A 23,300-nucleotide genomic window follows, 5' to 3' on the forward strand; every position below is an offset into this window, starting at 1 on the left:
GTGTTATCTCTAATAAAAGTATGAGGACCCTCTTACAACTAGACTCAAAGAACACAATGCTGTGACAACTAAGGTGTTTGAGCAATTTGAAGAAGTATAGCCACTCCACTCCATGCCTAGGGAGATTAACTGAGGGAAATATTTGTTGTGTTTTAGTTAATATCTCAAAGCAAGATTTGGCGAATTTCTTATTGAATTAGTGTTCAGTAGGGTTCTATGGATACCAGTCACCAGTATTTGTTGCTTTTATAATCGAACATTCAATGGTTGCTTGACTATATCAGCAAAATATACATGAACTAAAGTCTATGTGATCACTAATATATGCTTTATGTCAGTTTATATAGTTGATCATTGCTGCCAGTATCCTAGCATTTTGATTCAGTAGTGCTATGGAGGAGGAGGCTGCTAACATCCGAGCATTTGACCTGCATTTTTGAAATGTTCACAATTCTACTTTGTTCCTGGCTTTCATATAAGTGATCTATGAATAAATTTGATAGGTGGAATCATACAGTATTTAAAGGTTCTAAAACAATCTTGTTAGGCCACCTGAACTTTTTCAGCTTCAAGCACCATATCACTATTTTAATTTCAACTTCTATTACAGGTTAGTTTAATTTTTGCCAATACTCATCTTACTGAGTCCAGATTAAGGGAGATTTACAAATGCATATCTTTCAACCCCAGCCGGAAATGCACAGATATGAAGACTCAAGTTAAATTCTGTCTTTCCTTGAAAACATTTTTACAATATTGCCATTTAACTCTATCAGCTATATTTCTGTTGGCTTTATTTCTGATAACTCTGGTTAACATATAGAAGTTGTTTTATTGTTCATAGCAATGTCTTTATATGTTAGGGAATACTGAAATCCTTAATTTCTAGGGCATACAATTCTTCATATGAGGCAATTCAACAGGTAATTTACTGTCACGAGTTTCCATATGTTATTTCAATAACTCACTAATATTCAATACAACATATCTATGTTGTATTACTCAAGATCCTTCCTGAAAAAAAAGTATTTTGAGATCACTTTAAGTAGTACAATGGAGTTTGAGAGCAGATTTTTATAAAGAAAATGCCATACTGCTTCCTTCAGCTTTCTTAAAACAAGTAATTTGATAGCAGATTGCACTTTCATCTCCATAGCTGCACTCCTACTGGTTAGGAATGTGTCCTCCACCTTAGGGTGAAGAGTACATGTTGTCAACTTCAACTTATAGCAACCCTATGAATGAGAGACCTTCAAGAGCCCTACTCATCAACTGACTTTCTCGGAGCTTGTAAAGTCAGGGTCATGGCTTCCTTGATTGAAACGATCACCTGTCTTGTGGTCTCCCTCTTTTTCTACTACCTTCTGCTTTATCAAGTCAACTCATCTCACAATATGTCTAAAGTACAACAGCCCCACTCCAGTTATTTTCACATCTAGTGAGAGTTTAAGGTTAACTTGTTTCATTCATCTTTTTAGTAGTTCATGATATCTATACAAACTCATCTTCAGCACATTTGAAATGAGTTTATTTTTCTCCAGTAGTTTTCTCCATTATCCAATTTCACAACCACAGAAAGAAATTTGAAATACCATGAATTAGAGAATTCTGATTTTTGGTGTCCAATTATATGTCTTTATGCTTGTCGATGTTATCTAGTTCTTTCATGGCTACCTTTCTGAGTCTTAGGCTTCTGACTTCTAGACTATCATCCACATTTTAGATGATGACTGAGCTAAAGAATATAGAATGCTTAACAATCCAAATGTTTTTGTTGCCTACTTTAAAGTTACGGAAATAATCTGTGGTCATTATTTTTGTCTTCTTAAATATTCAACTGTATTCCTACTTTTGCACTTCTTTAAATTTCATCATAGTCATTCCAAGTCTTTGCTATTTTCTACAAATGTCATCTGCAGATTCTGAAATGTTGGTGTTCCTTCCCTCGATTTTTATGCCTTCTTTATCTGAGCCTGGTCCTACTTTCCATATGACTGGTTGTACATGTGACATCAGTTGTTTTGGCTACCACCCTACATAATGCCTACAGAAATACATGCTCAGAATAAATTTTGGATACTCTTAAGACATTCAAATTTGGTTTATAACAACTCTTAAGACGAAGTGTGTACAATTCTAAAGTATGTTTTTTATTTGGGTGAGATGCTCAAAGGATATTTGACATTCCAACCATCAATCAATCCTAAAGCGGCAGTAAGTGTGGCTATAGTGATATTTTGTGGAGGATTATGGCACTGGGACATTCAGTCATAATTTCCAGAGATCAGAGGCCATGGGTTGATATTACTTAAAAGAAGAGATAAAATATTTTGTCACCGATGAAATCCAATGTGACTGTGAAGGCATTTTCCCAAAAACAATGGGGGGCAATATTTTTATTTTCATGCTTTCCTCCTTCACCACTTCCCATTCTGCCTTTTTGTTCTATAGCACCTCAAGTCGTCAGACGAAAATAGAAACCATTGCTTACTGCCTCACGGTGTAGCACAAGCATATGATATGGAAACTGCAACTTGAAGAGAGGTAATGGATAGAGAAAAGGCAATCAAAGACAAGACACAGAGTAGGTAAAGGAAGTAGAGGAGAGAAGTAATAGGTATTAAGGAAGGAAGAGGAGAAAGAAGAGATGTCTACAGCATGCAGAACTACTAAATGGAAGACAGGAAAAGATGATTGAATAAGCAGGACCCCAAATATAGACTAAGCAGTCAGGGAGAAAAAAAAGCTCTAAGGTAGCTTGAATAAAAAAATAACAGGATTAATAAAAATCACAATTGGTATTACAGCACTAAAAACGAAGAGAAAATACAAGCATGTGACTGTGTGCCTAGTTATTAATTTCAACAGTGAAAATATATATGATTGTTGATTTTATTTTAATAAATGACTGGATTATTATTGTTTATATTTTTAGAAACAAATGATTTAAAATAAGAAAATTAATTGTCTTAGTTATCCTCTTCCAAGTGTTACTGCTCATGTTATTGCAGACATCAAGTAAGAGGCTGGTATATCACCATCTTTCTTGGGTTGAAATAATTTTGTACCTAACATAGATATGAAGCAATTATAAGCCATATAAACAGAAAACGGAAAGACCTACTAGTATAGAGGGTGCTTGCCACCACTCAATACAAACATATATTCAGAAATATGCTCCACGGCCTATGTGGAGCAACATATTAAGTTAAGTGTTGCTCAGAGTTTCTTTAGGATTTCAAAGAAAACATTGTTTGGTATTTTGAATGCTTTTCTAACTGTGTCTTGGGATTGATTTTTCTCTTTTGCCTTCCACAAAGCCAGTTTTAAAAATCACAAAGGAATCATGGAGGCCACTTGAAAAAGGATGAAGAACCTCAACAACAGCAGAATAATGCTCTACCAGGAAGCAGCAGATACTATGCAGTATACTGGTTGAACTGCTTGTTTTTCCTAAATACTTATGACTGGCAGAGAACCATTCTTGTTGTTTATTGTTATACAAACACACACACACACAGAAATCTCATTTAAGATTTTCTTTTATTCTCATTCTGATTTTTACTGCAAAGTATTGTTGATAGGATTTATTTATTTACCATATTTATATTCCGCCTTATTCAACCCCAGAGGGAACTCAAGGCGGCCTTACAACAGGCAGCAATTTGATGTCATACACACATACATCAAATAAACAATTACAATTAAAACCAATGATTAAAACATGAATTATTAAATTATCAATTAAAAAGGATTGGAGTGGATCTTATATGGTTTATATTTATAAAGCTTTTATTCCTTGAATTACTTCTCCTTGTATGCTTCTATTTGTAGTCTTGTTCATTCATTTTTAGTGCCTGGGTGAGAAATGGGGTTCTTTGAAATATACACTTCTCCATATCTCAAAGCAGAAATCAGAGGAGGAGGAAAATAATATGATGTCCCACATCATTATCAGTAAAGTTCTTAGGATATAAATGCAACATATATGTAAAGGTCAAGTTAAATTTAAAATTTCATAAAGTGTCCTTTTTATCATAAACACAAACATTTGTAACATTTCAAGTGTGAACACATAACAGTGACTTATTTTTGGATTAATTAGGTACTGCGTTCTTTTATCCAACATTGTACTACTAACTACAAATTCTTTTAGCAGTATAGATATAGCATAAATGTGTATTGGCCAGGTTTTGAGTGATAAAAGACAAATGTTTGGTTGCATATTTTTGATCAAGATATATTTCTACATCCGATTTTTTATATCTGTCAAAGGGAGAGAAAACATATCTATCCCCTTCTGCTTTAGATAATTCTACTATCAAATAAGTAGATTATGATTATTATGATTATTATTATGATTATTAACTTTACTTATACCCCACCTTTTTCCCTATGAGGACTCCAGGCAGCCACACTTTGTTCATAGTTTTAAAAAGTGCAATAGAAAAATTAAAAAACAATTTAACAATACAGTGTGGATTAAGGTAAAAAATAGATTAAAATATAATAAATACACTTAAAATAGCCTTTATAACTCAAATTTGTACTCCAACTGTGACTCTCCTGAAGGACTGAACCACCTGGAACTGACAATTAAATTACTTTTAGCATACCTTTCGGTGACTGGGCCTAGCATAGAGACACTAAGGGAGGGGGTGTTAAGTTATTTAGACTGTACAAAAGGAAGTAGCAGAAACACTCAACCCAGAATATATTGCTTTCATGGGTAACGAAGTACATATTTTTTCATTGCTGGCTCCAGTCACATAAAAGCTTAAATAACCAATACATCAACTAGAATATAAATGTACAATATGCAACGAAAAAAGTAGGAAGAGGGGGACTAGAGCAAGGCCTCTGTTACACTAGCAAAAGTAAGCAAAATGTTAGAAACCTGAAGTTCCATTGAACCTAAAGGACAAACCTATTATGTTAGATCTTTAGTCCCTACCCTTTTAGTAATGTTAAAATTTCAAAGTAAAAGCATAAGTTGTCTATATTTCACAAAACTGGAGAGACAAGAGAATTAGTCACCATCAGACCTTCATTTCCTGGATCACTCAAACTGGCTACAATGTCAGTTGATGATTCAGCCTTCCACAGTATGGTGGAGAAAGCCATGGAACGGTCTCAGGTGGTAACATGACCGCAGTTTCATGCGACCTAGCTGTTATTTTCTGCAGGAATCATCATGCAGTTTTAGTGTGAAGGGAAGCTCATCCAGCATCTGGGTCACTTGTAAGTCAAGTCTTTACAAAATAAGATATAAAAGACTCCATATAGTTCAACTCACTTCGGTATTACAAAGGTTGTAAGATCATTTTGGTCCCTAAGCAATAGAAATCTTCACCTTATGAATGAACTCAGTTTAAAGTCAAAGCATCACTGGGATCACTTTGACTTTTAATGTTCTGTTTCCCCTTTGTTAAGGAACCCCGATGGCGAAGTGCGTTAAAGCACTGAGCTGCTGAACTTGCAGACCGAAAGGTCCCAGGTTCAAACCCCGGGAGCAGCATGAGATCCAGCTCCTGCCAACCTAGCAGTTTGAAAACATGCAAATGTGAGTAGATCAATAGGTACCGCTCCAGCGGGAAGGTAACGGCGCTCCATGCAGTCATGCCGGCCACATGACCTTGGAGGTGTCTACGGACAACGCCAGCTCTTCTGCTTAGAAATAGAGATGAGCACCAACCCACAGAGTCAGACATGACTGGACTTAACGTCAGGGGAAACCTTTATCTTTACCTATCCCCTTTGTTGATTTTTAAACACAAGACTTGAAACTTTATATAGTGTTCAAAGTAGACAATGTTTCTACAGAAAACAAATTTGAGATCTTTTGGCATTAATGCCCTATGTGAACTGTCAATATCCAGTCAGTGAGTTTCAATACTGAGTGTATTACATAAACTCATTTTATTTTGAAGATGCTTCTCTCTTTTCATTCCGTAACCCCATCCAGCACAAAGGTTAGACATTCTAATTGTTTCAGTCTCTTGTCATAAGATATTCTCAATTCTAATACCTAAATAACAGAACTTCCTGTGTCTGGCAACTTTTCTAACAGATTAACAAGATTGTATCTATTGAGATGTAATAGCTGCCATTGCTTTTTAACTCAGCTCACAGTTGCTGGTGCAAATCACAGAGGTTACACAATTTAAAAAATCATGTTTTTAATCCTTGCCTCTTTAGGCCTTCTAAGTGCTATCTTTGCTGGCTCTGGTGTCTCATCCTTGGCCAGAATAGCAGGTGTGTCAGCATGAAGTAGGTAGTGAGTTTAATTCATCCTAAAATTGTCCAAGTGTGGGGTTGTATTTAGTTTGGGGATGTATTTTACTTCTTCTGCCGAAGTAGGTAGTGAAATTTTATCTAATGTTTGATCTAGCATCTGTTTAATTGGGGGGGGGGGGGGGCGTGTCTGATTCAGATTAGTATACAAATGATGACAGTGTCATGCTAGTTGGCTGCCAACCATCACTGCTGACCACAACTGCAAGTTTTAGAAAGGTTTAGCTTTCTGCACTGTGTGTATGCCTTCAACATGCCTGTCAACTTATGTGTCAGTTATTTAAGCTTTTTTACGCAAGGAATACTCAGAGAGGGTTTTGCCAGCTCTTTCCTCTTAAATATAGTCATCTAGTATTCAACAATGGTTTCCCATTCAAGTATTAACCATAGTTAAACTATACTCCCAAGATAAGATGGAATCTCACAACTTTGGGTATTTAGGCCTAAAAAAAAAAAAATCAAAAGGCAGTTAATAAAAGGCCCACATTTTCCAGGCTATTCTTGATTATATGACCTGTATTTCTAACTATTACATAATTCCCATATAAACACAAACAACGGCTTGCCATCAATCACATTCATGCAAATTACATGCAAATGGTGTCACCCGTGTGCATCAAAACATGAATTAACAGAAGTCTTTAAGTTTAGAACATTCAATATGACTTTCAATGCAAAAAAGATTCCTTCCTCTACATTAGCAAGTTATAGCAGAAGAATCTCTAAGCTTGTAGAAAGTTTTTAAAACGCACATCAGTATGCTTTTATCAATATTATGCGAACAAGAAATGCAGAATTGAATATATCTAAGTATATTTTCTATTTTTTGAAAAGCTTTTTTCATAAAAACAACATAATGAATTAATGCCACTTGTCATATTCAGTGCTACAGAAGGGGGGGCGGGGGGAGGCTTTCCCTTCTTATACTGAAACAATTAAAATGTCTAACCTTTGTGCTGGATGGGATTGTGAGATGGGAGAAGCTATTTTGAATCTTCTTATGGAGAGAAAAAGTGAGGTATGAATAAACATAATAATATTCACCCCTCTGCATCACAAATCTATCCTCCAAAGGATATGAGTATTTCTTAGGAAGAGTATTTCTTAGGAATTTTCTCTTTAATAAAGCATTTTATATTAATTATTATTATTTCAGATAACTTGTGCAGTATATATAATTAATAGGATTTCTAGTTTTGTTCCCTAAACAAAAATCAAATATGGTAAATATGCAAAACTGTAACTCCATTTATTTAGGACAGCATGATTTTTCCTAAATTCAACATTATGAAAAATACATTGGTTTTTTAAGAAGTTACATTTTTAATACTTCTAGGCCAATCATTTGCCTGAACATGCCACAAACACACACACCATCCAGTAAAGTAGGAGTCTGTCCTTTAGATAACATAAAAAGCACATAATATAACTGAAGGCTAAAGAGTATTTCAACAGAGGCTATTTAGAATTAATCAGCACAGAAAGGTATGTTTCTTGTTATTAAGAAAGTTTCTAGAAAGCAACAAGTAGTGTCTGTTCCACATTTGAAACAGTTTCTTTACAATAATTTCCTTAAAGCTGGTGAAGAATTCAGCCAAAGTCTATACTGAAAAGCATAACATGGTTGTCACAGCATTTCACCAGAGGTGGCAACACTACCATTTATAAAACTACTTGGCAGAAGAAGAAAAGCACTCCATAAACTTCTGGAACATGAAAAGCACATGGTGACACAGTGCAAGAATACAATGTGCAATGCTGCTAAAAGCAAAAGGGAGACATTCTATTGCACTTCTCTCAGTAGGCAGTAGAAGTATTGATGAAGCCTGCAGATGCAGTAACAGAACTGTCCATAAAAAGCCAAGACAGCTGTTGCCATGGCTACTACAAGTCAGTTTATCAGAAAAAAATATTGTGATCACTCAGAAGTTTGGATTTAAAGATGCTAAGTCTTGGGTTGCTAATTGACTGAAGAGATCAACTATGATTTTACATGAAAGCACATTGAGTTAAGAGTAGCACATGGTTAACAATACTTGGATACACAGCAGGAGGGGAAGAGAAAAAAGAAATCAATGCCTTTCTACTGGTGCTACTTCTCTTCAAGTACTGACAGTTTATGTTCTTCATGCAGCCAAAATCACAGAACAAAAGGCACACAGCATACTTCAGCTTGTCTGCAAGATTTTTCTTTCATGGGTCTTCTTAAAAAGTCCAAAAGGTGCTATCAGAATTTTAGGCTTCAGGGTGTTAGGCCATGTAAACCCTATTTACTATATAAAAATTCTACATTTAGTATTTATTTTTTCAACTCATTACAAGAAAAAAGTTTTGAAACTTCATTCCTAATAACAATAGAAGGCAATCTACTGTCTTGTTACTGATATACTGTACTTCAAATTTTCCAGAATTGCCATATTTCAGAATGAAGGTTGTCTAAAACTAAATATAATATTAAATATAAGACATGCCAATGGAGGGGGAAGGCAGTAGTCATGAACAGTTGGCAACAGGTTACAACAACAACAATAATGTATAGATTGCTACGGTTCCAGCAAATACAGCATAAGTAGATCTCTGTCACTCTCACTCCACAGAATTGTTTAGTATATTTAGAAAAGTGTTCCCTAACTCTAAAGTACACTAAGAGGCTTGCAGAAGGAGGCAGAATCCATTCCACCCAGAGAGTCCATTCTTCAAGCGGTGAGATATCACTTTATACAATCTCATGTTTCCACATTACTAAAAATAATGAAATGTTCCATCAAATGTCTCACAGTTATGTCTGATATACCAGTGAACACTCACTGTGGTCTCAAGTAAAAACACATATTTTCAGTAATTTTGTCTAGTAAAGTCACTTCTTATTTATATAAACACTATATAGACACTAGATGATTTGGCAATGCTATATATAAAATCCTTAAAGCACTGGCTTTCATTTCCAACGCAAGATTATAGCTGGGACAGAATTCAGGTACTGTATTAACAGATCAATAATAATGGCATCTATAAAATGGAATGCTTGAAAATTTGGTCAGTATATGTCAGTGATTTTGAGCTTAATTTTTAATTGTCAAGAGTTTTACAAGAGAGACTTTCCCCATGCACAAAATTGGCAAACAAAGCAAACTTCTGTGAAAATCCCAACCTTTCCATGTAGTTATCCTACCTCTCAATCTTTTAAAGAGATGCTAGGAATATTTAACATTGATTCCCTCAAGAGGCACAACACACAAATTACAATTGTCAATAAATCATTTCCATATCGTTCATGATTCTGGAAGACGTACACATCATTGTTTGGAGTTAAACACTAAAGGATTGGTTAATATTGCAGTTACTAATGAAACTTGCATTTCACTTGCTACCCATGAATCCCTTAACAGATCAACTATGATTGTTAAATATACTTAAAATATATGTTAAATTTGTAACATTTTAACATTTGAGCACCGATGTTTTTTAAGTATAGATGATTGGTTACTGAAAGTAGTACCTTTGTACAAAATGAACAAGAGAAACAATATACCATATTTACTCGATTCTAATGCTCACCTTTTTTACCTTCCCAAAATTAGGATGCACTTTAGATTTGCGTAAAATGGTAACTACTTTGTTAGGTTTCAGGGTTTTGAAAATTAAGGTGTGCATTAGATTTGATGGTGCATTAGACTCGAGTAAATACGGGTACTTCTTCAAAGGAACTTCCAGAACAGGAGGGAAAGAAGCTGTATTATAGTCTCCCAAATTTCCAAAGAACTATATAAAGTAACAGCTGAATATGCATAGCAGCAGTATGAATCAAATGTGTCTAAGTATATACAATTTTTTCTCCACAAGATATTGTGACTCAAAAGTTTGTGAATTTGCTGTGTTATTTATAAAAACTAAAATAATGGAAATATGTTTTCTGTTTAGTTTATTGATCTTAACTCTCTTACATTGATTTTTATAAGGAGTAAAGAACTACCACCTTTATTCAGTTGTTTTTTCATCAAAAAAAAGGTATAACTTTTATATTATAAAAATCTGGACACCCTACATTCTGAAATGAAGTATTTCTGCAGACTTCAATTCACCAAAACACCCAGCATCAAAACTCCCCCTGAAGTAATGAAGCAACTCATCATTGTTTAAATTCTGTAGTACAAAGTGCAACCCTCCTGAGCAACTATGACAAGTGATTTCACTGTATTAAACTGAAACAACAGTTTTCTGCTATACTACCAATATGGTAAGAAAAGAACAATTTACCTTATCCATTACTTTATTGATAATATCCCACCTTTTCCCCCAAGAGAAGGACTCAAGGTGACACTCTGAGTTAATCACTTTAAAGTTACACCGCTTGCAACAGGAGAAACAAGCATGTACTGAAATCTTACCTCTTAAAAGTCAATAGGATTTAGAAGCAAATACTTCTGCCTGAATTGGGACTTAAGTCATTTGCTAAAATCTGCAAAACTTCAAAATCTATGGGAAGCAGCTACTTAAGTGTAAAAACAGAATAATTTATCTGTACCAAATCACTAGGAATCTTGAAGTGTCACTATCAAACTTGAAGTAAAATTATATTAGCTCAAAATGCTTTGTACCTGCATACTTCTAATCCATGTTCATAATACAGTCTGGAAAAATAGCCTTGACCTTATAACTTACACTTATGGTTATAGTGCAGAAGCACAAACTTATACAAGCTTTTCTAACAATAACCAAGTTTTATCTCAAAACAATCTAAATATTGGATGTTAAAATCTGCCCTAAAATAATTCACTATGCAAACGAATACATTTCTACTCAGAAGTAAACCTCACTGGATCCAATGATGCTTACTGCAAAGTAAACAAAACAGGTTTGCAACTTTTAAGGATACTTTCAATTTGCTGACCTTTACAGGCTACAGTATATAGACAGTAAAATGAAACTGACTTCAACCAAGATTCTCCTTTTCCTGGAACAGTAACTTCTCAAAACAATTCATAACCCACTTATTTTCTCATAAACACTCTATCAACGAAATAATTCATAGAAGTTACCACACTACTCATAGAGATCAAAACTGCAATTCCAAAATAGAAGAAAATGGTCCGTTTCATAAAGGTGTCATATGTACTACTTTTATGGCTGAGGACTAATATAGTTGCTGAGGTAGAACAGAACTCAAAAACTGAACAAGAATTATTCTTTCAAACAAAACTAAGGAGAAGCTGGCAAAATTAACTTTGCTAGTATTTTAAGATCAGACACTGCTGATTTAAAAATTCTAAATATGCAAGAAACATTAGCAAAGTAATTAACAGTAAACTTAAAAACAAAAAATCTGTTGTGGTTGAAGAAATTCTTAGAATATAGCACTGCTGTTACTCAGAACTCTCACTGACTATCACTATATTTAAAAAACTGAGAAAGAAGTCATTTATTTAAAAGTTATTTTAAAATACTAATTTAAAATCTAAGATATATTCAATGAACAGCAGTAACGTCAAGGTTTTAAAAAAATCTACTGGGGAGCCTGCATTTAAAGTCAGATCACAAAAAAATGTTTAATAATGCTGACCTCCAGTCCTGCCCCCTCTCAACCACAGTATAATTAAGCATTCAATGCCATTCCATTTTTATTTTTATGAGAATAGTTATTGAAGTATTCATTAACTGTACCATAAAATTAAACAACAATGGTTCTATATGTAATATAAAAATGAAGCTGTCACAAACTGAAACCAGATACTCAAGTGTTTCCAAAGGAAATGATAAATAAAATTCAAGTAAGCACATATATGAAAACAGAACCCTTCAAATTTTCACATTCCTACTGCAAATATATCTGACATCAAAGTACATTCGTTTCAATAAAGTTCTAAAATTAAACACAGTGGAAGATATTTCTAAGTAAACGATGTTGAGTATTTCACTACCATGTGTCAAAACCAGAGCCATACTATTCTCTTAGCATCATGTATAGTTTGAAAGTTCTCTGTTGATGCTTTTCCCCATTTAGTTCTTGTCCTTTACTCGTTGAAATATTTTTTACTAAGGAATTATATCACCAGAGAAGGAACTGGCCTTCATCCCTGAATATTGTAATAATGCCTTGCTGTGATTAACTTGATCAAGTGTACTAATTTCAAGCCTAGTGTTAATCAGCAAAGAAATATATAGCTTTATTAACCGAGATAAAATGATCTCAGTCTGTGTGCTATATTTCATATTCATAAGTCTTAACTTTCATTATGAAGTTACATTAGCACAGCAACACTAACTGAAGAATCCAGTTACGAAAGCAAAGTTCATTGTCAAGTACATAGGCCTAGAAACATCAATGTACTATAACTTTGCAGATCACACATAGAACCTCGCCACTCACAAAAAAGTAACATCCCAACCATATTTATAGTTACTTGAAAATCAATCTAAATGATTTTGCAAAAACATATTTTCAAATCTCTATAATCTAACTTGACTTTTTAATAAAAAGTATCTGATTTAAATGCAATGGTATCCTCACCTTGCCACCTGCAAGCTCTTGCAGACCAATAACCAAAATGTGCATCTGTATCCCAACAAGTACAAGTAAAACATCATTTTATGACAGCTGAGTGAATGGGGTTGATTCAATCCACATTCTCCCACAACAAGAACAAAGTGTAACATTGCAATCCTGAAAGCATCAACCATACTGCAGGACTGAGAGGGGGTGGGGGTGGGATCTATAGTAAGGCTCAGAATAACAAAGAAGGGAAGCAGAAGGGGAAAGTACCCAGATCAGCAAGTACAAGGGGGGGTTAGATCAAAAGCCAGTCTCAAAGACAGCCCCACTCCTCCTAGGAAACAGGCACAGAAATGGAAAGGGGGGTGGGAGAAAGGGGAAGGTACAGGTCTCCACTCCCTGCAAACATGTGCCAGAGTAGGAGTGTGAAATCCCAGAGGTGTTTTCGCAAGCAGCTTTGTATGCCAGCAGAAAGGGCTACCCCAGGGCAAGGGGGACACCTGAACAGAGACTTCAGAATAACAAGTTGCTGAAGAAACAGGATTTTTTCCCAGCACTACTTGGGCCACCAAGACAAATTAAAGGAAAAGGGAGAAAAGAGGGAGGGGGTGGGTGGGGGGAGGGGGGAAACAACAACGCCGCAGCTCTACTACGAATCCTTAATCATCAAAGCGGCATCATTTCCAAGATAATAAAACTTCTCCCAGCAGCAGCATCTGGGAGGAAAACCCGGCCTGGAAATCATCATCATCATCATCATCACCACAACAACTACTACCACCACCACCATCCCAAGGCAAAGCAGAAGGGATGGGAGGAATCTGGATTCCCCTCCCCTCTTGGCCAATGTGTCATCTCTCTCCCCACTTCAATGTGTCACCTCCTCCTTCCCCTCCCTGAGAGAAACTTACTTGGATCCTTACAGGTGACAGAGAAAGGACACATGCTCCTACTGGGATGGGGGTGAGGATAATGGTGGGGGAAGGGGAGGAGGAGGGGGGGTCATGAAGTTGTTGCTCCTGATTCTCCAAGTTGCCTCAGGTGGAGTCCTTCATGGTGGACTTCGCCGCCCACAGAGTCCATCCTCGGCTAGATCCCCCCTCCCAAATCAAACTCCTAAAAATAGGGGGGGGGGGAATAGATTGACAGAAGAGAAGAACAGAAAGAGAAAACAAGGAGAGGGAGGAGATGAGGCGAGAATCCAAAAGGTGGGATAGATACTACACCCTGCTGGTGATGCTGCTGAGCTGATGTCCTCTTGGCAGGACCCCTCTCTCTGTGTGTGTGAGGGGAAGGAGAAGTCCTCTTCTTCATAAGGAGGAGAAGGAGAGGAAGGTGGTGCAGCTGCTCCTCCTCTGGGCCTCCTCTTCTTCTTCTTCTTCTTCTCCCCTCCTCCTCCTCCTCCTCCTCTCACTTTCTTTAATCTAAGCTGGGAGTGGAAGATGGTTGGTTGGCTGGTTGCTCCCTTTTCCTCCTCCTCCTCCTCCTCCTGCTGAGGCTGCTTTCCTCCTCTTCTCTCTCCTCTGAGGGGTCCTTTTCCTTCCCCTCTCCCCGGGGGCCTCCTCCTGCAGCGGGGAAGAGGGGACGGGCGGGGAGAAAAGGACGGAGCCCAAGAGGCGCAGGAGGAGAGAAACTGTGACACAAAAACAAGCCGAGAAGCTGAACTCTTCTTCAATCCCATTCACCCGGCCCCGGCCGCAGCACTCGCACGCTGGGATCCCTCCGCCGCCGCTTGGCTTAGCTTGGGCTGTGCTTCTCGGCCTGCCAGAGCGGGGCGCGCTCCCGGCTCCCTCTCGCGCATGCACGCGCGCTCGCTCGCTCACTCACTGACTTGGCTGGCTGTAGAGAGCGCGCGCGCGAGCCCGACACAACTCCCTCACAGACAGGCTCGCTGGCGACTCTCGGGCCGCTTCTTCTCCGGAGAGGGGTGGGGAGGGACAAAAGCGGAGGGAGTGGGGTGGGGGGGGAGGCAGAGGCGGGCCCCTTCTCCCACGTAGGAACCCCCACATCCCACCCCACGTCGCGTGGATGAGGGAAGAACAGGGCCTGGTCGGGGAAGGGGCGCCTCCTCGCTCCTCCTGAGGGGGAGGGACTATTTGACGTGTCGGTGCGGCGAATTTATTTCCCTTTGCCTAAGGAACGGGCTGTGCTGCGGCCCCCATTGCCTAGGGAAAAAACCCGGATGTAAAGTGAGTGAAACTAAAGTAGAGTGAAGTAGGGCAGCAAACTCTCGCAGAGCAGCGGAGGCTGAGGAGGAGGAGGAAGCCGAGGAGAGGCAGGCGAGCGAGCGGGAAAGGGCCCAGGCCCTGTGGCCGCGAAGGGCCCGGGCCTCGCCTTCCCCGCGCCCCCTTTAGAAACGCGAGTGGCTCTTGCGCAGGAAGCGGATACACCGAGGAATGGAGAGGAGAGGAGAAGCAGCCCACAGAGCCGCCGAGCATCCTTCCTTCCTTACTCCGCCCCAACAACGCAGAGGATTCTGCACAGGAAGCAAATGGGGGCAGAAAACAGCAACAAGCCAGGCTCCCCTTTACAAACAGTGGCCCAAAAATCATAAAAATATCTACACAGGAAGTTGATGTATCAAAATGAAGTCTAAAAGAGCAGGAGTAAATACGTACGGACACACACACACAATCGCACAGGAAGTTGATGCACCAAAGCAGCATCTTTTTTAGCCCCACGAAGGGGATTATTATTTTGCACAGGAAGCTGATGGATTGGAGGAGGGATGAAGGGGGAGTGTGAAGAAGAAGAAAGGGAATCAGCATCATCCTAAAGCAAAGATTATGTTTTTTCCTCCACAGGAAGTTGATGCAACAGGGCACCAAGGACTCAGAGATGGGAGGGAAGGAGGGGGCGATAAACAGGACAGAAATAACTATGCATGCATGCGCTACCCTAAACAATAGCCATCGTAAGGTTTTTTGGAGGCTTGGGAGGCAAATACCTGTACTGTGGAAATTAATCAGGCTTACTCATAGTCCTACTACATGGATTACTAAGTTAAGGTTTAGTGATTCAGTGTTGTGTGCCTTCGAGTCTTTTTCTGACTTAATGCAGTTTACTTAGCAATATATATTTTTTCCAGAAAGGCTTGACTTTACCTTCCTTTGAGGCTGAGAGAGTGTGACTTGCCCCAAAGGGCTCAAGCAAAAGATGGGACAAGCACAACAGCACTCCATGACAACCTGAGGTTCGTTTTGGACTCTGGACAGGATTTTTTTTTAATGTCAGGAGCAACTTTAGAAACTGCAAGTTGCTATTGGTGTGAGAGAATTGGCTGTCTGCAAGGATGTTGCCCAGGGGACACCTGGATGTTTTGATGTTTATACCATCCTTGTGGGAGGCTTCCCTCATGTCCCCGCATGGAGTTGGAGTGAATAGAGGGAGGATGAACAAACATCTTTGCTCACTGAGATACAAGTTTCTTTTACTCCACTTGGATTTTATTTTTCCCCTTCACACTGTTAAAATGTAATAGGTTTTTAGCCTTTATAATAAATAAAACTTTATTTCTATCCTGCCACCATCTCCCCATAGGGACTCAGGGCAGCCTACAAAGGCACTCCAGGGCACAACATATAACATTAAAATATACATGAGTTTAAAAAAAACAGTATCATAAATAAACAGTATCACCACGATCACAAATAAAGCATATTATCAAAATAGCACAATTTTAAAACACAAAACTTCTGTTGATACTAGCTGCCATGAATTCACAACAAAAGTGCCAGAGTGTCAACCTTGGACGGGCCCATTCCAGACTACTCGAGGTCAAAAACCTGTTTGAACTTCCATGTTTTCAGGCTGGATCGGAAGGATTGAAGGGTGGGGGCTAATCTAATCTCTTAGAAGGGTATTCCAGAGCCGGGGAGCCACCACAGTCTAATTGTGTATATTGTTTTTATGCTATGTAAGTCTATTTCCTGTTCTAATAATAATAATAATAGTAATAATAAACAACTTTATTTATACCCCACCACTCTGGGCAGCTCACAAAAGCACTCCAAGGTGCTACAGACAGAAAAAAAATTACATAGCATAAAAACAATACACACAATTAGACTGAATACAAATGAGCAAAGAATATCAGATGATAAAAAGTAAAAAAAATAATAATTATAAAATGCCTGTGGTAACTAGGCTTCTTAAAGTCATGGGCTAAAGTGCCAAAATAATAAATATTTAAAAAGCCAAGTTTTTAGGCTAGACCAAAGGGTATGGCGAGTTGGGGCTAACCTAATCTCTCTAGGGAGGGTATTCTAGAGCCAGGGAGCCACCACCGAGAAAGCCCTCCCTCTCGTCCCGCCAACTGTACCAGGAAATAATGAAAACCCCACTTTCCATGTCCTGGTTACATCATGTTTTATACCCCTTTCTTAGTGACTTTCTTAGTAAATTCTGATATACCAAGTTCTTCTTAAGTTGTGTCACGGAGAATTGTGATAATAAAAGTGGGATTTAAAAAAAAAGTTTTAGGGATTCAGTATGGATCACACAATACAGGTATACATTGGATTATACTCTTAGAAACTGATTTAGTAACACAGTAAAACTCATACTTCTCATGGCAACATAACAGACTTGGGTTGAATCTACACTGCCATATGTCGTCTGGAACTGGTCAGTATAGACCAGGCAAGGGCAGACTTCAGCCCTCCAGGTGTTTTGGGACTACAGCTCCTAACAGCCAATAGACACAGAATAATCATATTTTATTTGTACCCTATCTCCCCAAGGGGACTCATTTAACTGTATTGAACTGCATTAGGTCCACACTGACCAAATAATGCAGATGGAGCCTCAGTCCAGCCAAAGCAGATAAATGAAATTTTGAGGAGTGAAACCTTTTTCCAATGGGTCACACTTAACTTTTGTCAGATTGTAATATATATATTGTGTCAGTTGTTGTAAAGCATTAATGTACCACATTTTAAAAACAAAACCCTGGTGTGGTTTATAAAAGATTACAAAGTGATGGTTCTACAAAAGTAAGAATATTGCAAACTACAAGGCTCCATAAGATTAAGCTTAAAACAACTTAAATCAATAATTGGGAGAAAAGCAATTTTTCATTTTTTAAACAAGGAAAAAACTTGAAAACACATTAATATTTCAGGGTGTGGCGGACACCTGGGTGAGCAACTGTCATGGCAATATGGACCAATTTTCAACCACAGGGTCCTCTAAGGACTTCATGAATTGTCCAAGTTTAGCAAAGGGGAAAGAAAAAAATAAAGGGCAGGTGGCAAGTTAAAATGTGAGTTCCTTTAATACTTCAAGGAAATACATTGCCCCCCCCCCCCATCCACCTTTCCCCCCTCAAGAAATGGTTTTCTGCAAGTTTTAGAACCACAAAGGTCACCTACATTTAGGGGAAGTTTGAAGACCATTTTAATGTGCTTTTTAAAAATAATAATTGTATTGTTTGAATTTTGTTTTTTATTTGTTCATTAGTTTTGGAGCCATTATGGAATGGGAGGGGACACAAAAATACTTCAAATAGCCTCCTCTGATTAAGGATGGAGCTGTGGGTGTCATATTGGTGATACAGAACTGATAATGGCCTCTCACCTATACCCCAACATTCACATTATGTCAAATAGCATTCAGCAATACCTTGCAACAACATTGCAGGTTTATCTTCTGCCTTCAACTTGTGCAACACTGATCCATATTTGAAGGAACACTTGTCCATGTCACCAGCTTCCATCTTGATTTTCTTGGTGATCCTCTTTGTCAATCCCACCACATTTTTAAATCAGATAACCAGCAGTGAGGGATTTGCCCAAGTCAATATGCCCAGTGATAATGATTTTGATGTAGGACTAATCCCATTTTAGATCATTGACAGGTGGTTCTCTTCCACTTCAGATAAAGCACCTCTGAGGCAGTGGGAAATCCTGCAACAAAAAACCAAGAAAAAGCAGGTTTACACTCTTGATAAAGAGCCTTCATTGGGCAGATTCCATCAGCGCTAGAATCCTGAGTAGAAAAGATCTGCAATCAGTATCTTCCAACAATGTCTTTTGCCGAGTACAACCACCCTCTTATCAAAAGGAGGAAGAATTTATAATTTATAAACTACTTGGTCCAGGGAGGGTTTTTTGGGATTTATTGCACAGGTGACCCTTTTAAGGACAGCAGAACCCACACTTTTAAAAAAAGGATGTGTTTTACCACACTTGACACACCTTAGTCCACCCTCCTCGGCTAACTTAAATCAACTATGATGGGGGAAAAGTTGAAAAGGCATGCAGTTTCTCAAATCGTGATAAGAAACTGGTCCACATGCTTAAACCACAACAACTGAAGTTGATACCTCTATCCTCCACCCCTGGAAAATCTGAAGTAAACACCTCACCAGTATCTGATATAATGTGAATATTAAGACAGAGACCTCAGAAGGATTGCAACATACTGTTAGTTGGAGTTTGTTTAACTGGAGCTTTCCTAGAATCCTAAACCCCTTCTATACTGCCATATAAAATCCAGATTATTTGCTTTAAACTGGATTATATGGCAGTGTAAACTTATATAATCCAGTTCAAAACAGATGTGGAATAATTGGTTTGATAATCTGGATTATATGGTTGTGTAGAAGGGATCATAGAGTTGGGAGAGACCACAAAGGCCATCCAGTCCAATCCCCTACAATGCAGGAACACACAAGCAAATCGCCCCCGACAGATGGTCATCCAATCTCTGCTTGAAAACCTCCAGAGAAGGAGACTCCACCACACTCTGAGGCAGCATATTCCACTGCTGATCAGCCCTTACCATCAACAAGTTTTTCATAGTGTTTAAGTGGAATCTGTTTCCCCTCCAATTTGAATCCATTTCTTTAGTCTTAGTCTTTAGGACACAGAGGAAACAAGCTTGCTCCTCCTCAATGTAACATCCTTTCAACTATTTAAACAGGGTTCTCATGTTCCCTCTCAGCCTTATTTTCTCCAAGCTAAACATACCCAGATCCTTAAACCATTCCTCATAGTGCTTGGTTTCCAAACCTTTGGAAACCAAGACCAGGGAACCAACTTAGGTCCCATAGTGTTGAGACCTCACTCAGGATCAATCTTAGTGGTAGCCTTATTGATCTCAGCAATAAAATAAGATGTCTAGCTGCATTACAATTCTTATTTCTCATTATGAACTATATAAGTTAAGAGTGATGGGAGTTATAGTCCAACAACATTTAGAAGGCCATAACCCTTCCTGAAGATGCCAGAAATTGAAATGGGGAACTTATCTGTGCAACACACATGCTCTGCTACTGATCTATAGCCATCCACCCACCTGAAAAAGACAAATTTTGTTTCCCTGGACAAAACAAAAAGATGACAGAAGCTGGCTAAGGATTCTCATAAATAAAACTTTAGTCAGTCAACCAGTCACATAATAAAACAAGCAACAGAATGCTTTATACTCTAAAGTTCATTTATACTTTTGGGATCTTGAGCCATCTTTGGCTTCATAGAATAGTTAGACATTTTGGTACATAACACTGAACCTGGGTGCTTTTGCAACCTAAGGGACAGCCTCATAAACCACCAGTTTTAGACATCTGCAGCGAGCCTCTGATTATAAAAATCTGTATTGCTATCATATTACTCTCCTTAGTCATCATAACTGCATTAAAAGTCTAGTTTCGCAATGTAGTAATGAGCTCATCCTGGTTTCTTGCAACATCTGTAGTGATTACACAGAAGCCATAACAGGGGGAAGGATACTCATGTTACAGGCAGCTTTACTAACAGAATCCCAAAGTACAGTAGGTTCACTTCAGATACAGTCATTATTAGCACAGGCTCACTAAATCCATGTACTAAACTGACTATAAACTATGTCACTTTTGGCATATCATGAAGTGGCAGAGTTCAAAACGTACAGTTGTTTTCCATGTCGTTACTGGCCCTTTACTTCAAACTGTTTATGCTTAAAAAAATCAGTACTCATAGCATGGTGCTGTAATGTTACTTTTTGGGTTACAGTTCTCAAAATTTGTTAGCCATTTTGCTGGGGGATTCTGAGAGCCATAGCTCTCCAAAAACTACTACTCTGAGTCTGGTAACATGATATTAGCAGTTCCTACTAATGAGGAGCCTTTTTCAGAAAGTAAAACAGTTAGCTGCTGTTTTCTAAACAGTCATATGTTTGGAAATAAGCTACAACAGTATGTTATCATCTATACTTCATTTGAAGTGGTAGTTTATAAGGAACCATTTCATTAATCCATTCATTTCAGTTGGACTTTTCTAAGTTAAATATCAGGAATAATGTTAGAGGCTGTCATCCTATGAATACAGCATGAGTCTACACTAGACCATTTGTTTAAATGATGCAACTGTACCAGTATTTGTTTCAAACCAAAATGTTACTTGTGGACAGCTTTGTGAACACTGTTCTGTATATTCATTTTTTTTTTACAGCATACCATCTTATACCACCCACCAGACTTACAGTTACAGAAGAAGTGGAGGTGTTTTTCATTGTCAGGCGAGCTGCTTGCAGGGGTGGAGAAGAATCCTCTGTTTGGGTCAGGCAGTCTCCAATAGCAATACACGTTGAAACAGTTAAATTTCCAGAATAGTCCAAAAATCAAGATTGTTCATGGGGTGGCTGAGAAAGAGACAATTTTGCTTTCTTATGGTTCACTGTACACAAACTTTGTTTCATGCACAAAATCATTTAAAACATTGTATATAAAATTACTTTTAGACTGTTATAAGGTATATATGAAACAAATGAATGCCATGTTTAGACTCTGAGTCCATTTCTGAAGATCTCATTACATATGCCAATAAAGGTAATCCAAAAATATCAAAAATCCAAAACATTTTGGTCTCAAGCAATTCAGATAATATTCCAGCAGTCTAAAGTCCAAAGCGATATGATCCAATACTCCAGGCAGATAGGAGGCCATTTGGGTAAAGAAAAGTCAAAGAAAGTATCAAGGCAATCAGAGTTGAAACCCAAAGAATCCCAACTGAGAGTAAGTAAATCAAGTTCAGATTATCCAGAGTAACAAGCAACCCATATAGACTGAGGAAGTTAGATGAGGGCATTCCAAGAACAGGGTAAACCCAGTTCTAAAACCAACCAACGTAAGAATCAGAACTGTTAGTCAAATGTTCCCAGCAATTCTTCCATCCTGCAACAGAGGATTTTGTAGCTGAGCTACCTGCTGTAACCAACCATGTCCCTGGCTCAGCTGTAAGCACTTTACCATTAGATCTCCCCAGGATGACACTCTCTACTCTTGAGGAGGAACCTATTCCCTATGAGTCCTCCCTTGCAAATGGGCTGCTTGTTGAATATGTCAGTGGTTCAAATCAGTATGAAATTCCCTGTTGTATAGCGGAAGGGACTCTTCACTCCTGTTAGGGACCCAAAAACCTTATTGCAGTGAAGTGGTCTCCTCAGGAACAAAAGCAATAAGCAGATACAAAGCTGTTAATTCCAACAGGAAGGCTTTTCTTTAAGTTGTAGTAATAGTACAAATACTAACACAGTATTTACAATATGTACAAACTCTCTCTTCATATAAAAACCTCCAACCTTCATCAACTCAACACAGGGTTACTACAGACTTATAGGCAACAGTCTCAGCACTCAGCTACCACACCCCAATTACAGTGAACCTGTGGTTAAACCTGAGACACTGATCCTGCTATCACTTAAAGAAATTCTGTGTAACTTACAAATCCTGACAGAATTGCTTCTAGTTTTGTATTTTCATCCTGATCCATTCTGGGCGGGACCCTGCCACACCGTCTGGCTCAGGAACAGGGCTCATTGCTTCTTCCGGTGTGCATTCCACCATCCTTTCCCATTAAGGTTCAGGATCTTCAGAGATAATAGCCTGCCCCTCAGTATGATCTGGTCCTTGAAGCTTTGCATCCTCCTCCAGGGAGAATCTGTCAAAATGAGGATACAGGAAATTCTCAAGTGAATGCAAGCAAAATTGCATAGGTAGCTTGTGGTTCAACATTATAGATTCGGAAACTTTCGGCCTATTTCCAATCTCCCCTATTTGGGCAAGGTCTTGGAACATGTGGTTGCCTCGCAGCTCCAGGGATTCTTGGTGGACACTGATTTTCTGGATCCGGCACAGTCTGGCTTCAGGCCGGGGCATGGTACCGAGACAGCCTTGGTCGCCTTAGTCGATGATCTTCGCCGGGAACTGGACAGGGGGAGTGTGTCCCTGCTGGTTCTGCTGGACCTCTCAGCGGCCTTCGATACCGTCGATCACGGTATCCTTCTGGGACGCCTCGCAGGAATGGGACTTGGAGGTACTGTCCTGCAGTGGCTCCGGTCCTTCCTGGAGGGTCGGTCCCAGATGGTGTCATTGGGGGACGCCTGCTCGGCCCCACAACCGTTGACTTGTGGGGTCCCGCAGGGTTCTGTACTGTCTCCCATGTTGTTTAACATCTACATGAAGCCGCTGGGAGAGATCATCAGGAGTTTCGGGGTCCGGTGTCATCTGTACGCAGATGATGTCCAGCTCTGTCAC

General features: G+C 38.7%; 1 protein-coding gene and 1 long non-coding RNA gene across 11 annotated transcripts in view; both read right to left on the reverse strand.

Annotated features, from left to right (window-relative positions):
* Positions 1 to 14,683, reverse strand: part of phf21a (PHD finger protein 21A) — a 176,057-nt gene extending 161,374 nt beyond the window's left edge. For 2 of the 10 annotated variants that reach the window (XM_062967934.1, XM_062967938.1), the window contains exon 1: positions 14,011 to 14,683. The gene's annotated coding sequence lies outside the window, so the exon portion shown is untranslated. The remainder of the gene's footprint in view (positions 1 to 14,010) is intronic. The other 8 variants (XM_062967941.1, XM_062967932.1, XM_062967940.1 and 5 more) reach the window with 5 other exon arrangements.
* A 1,525-nt stretch (positions 14,684 to 16,208) lies between these two features.
* Positions 16,209 to 22,404, reverse strand: LOC107982609 (uncharacterized). Its single transcript, XR_001730080.2, has 3 exons — positions 22,296 to 22,404; positions 21,248 to 21,406; positions 16,209 to 18,690 (listed from the first exon to the last, which is right to left on the reverse strand). It is a non-coding gene; the product is annotated as an uncharacterized LOC107982609 (long non-coding RNA).
* Positions 22,405 to 23,300: the final 896 nt, after the last annotated feature.

Source organism: Anolis carolinensis, chromosome 1, assembly GCF_035594765.1.
Source record: "Anolis carolinensis isolate JA03-04 chromosome 1, rAnoCar3.1.pri, whole genome shotgun sequence".
In the NCBI taxonomy this organism is placed as follows: Eukaryota; Metazoa; Chordata; class Lepidosauria; order Squamata; family Dactyloidae; genus Anolis; species Anolis carolinensis.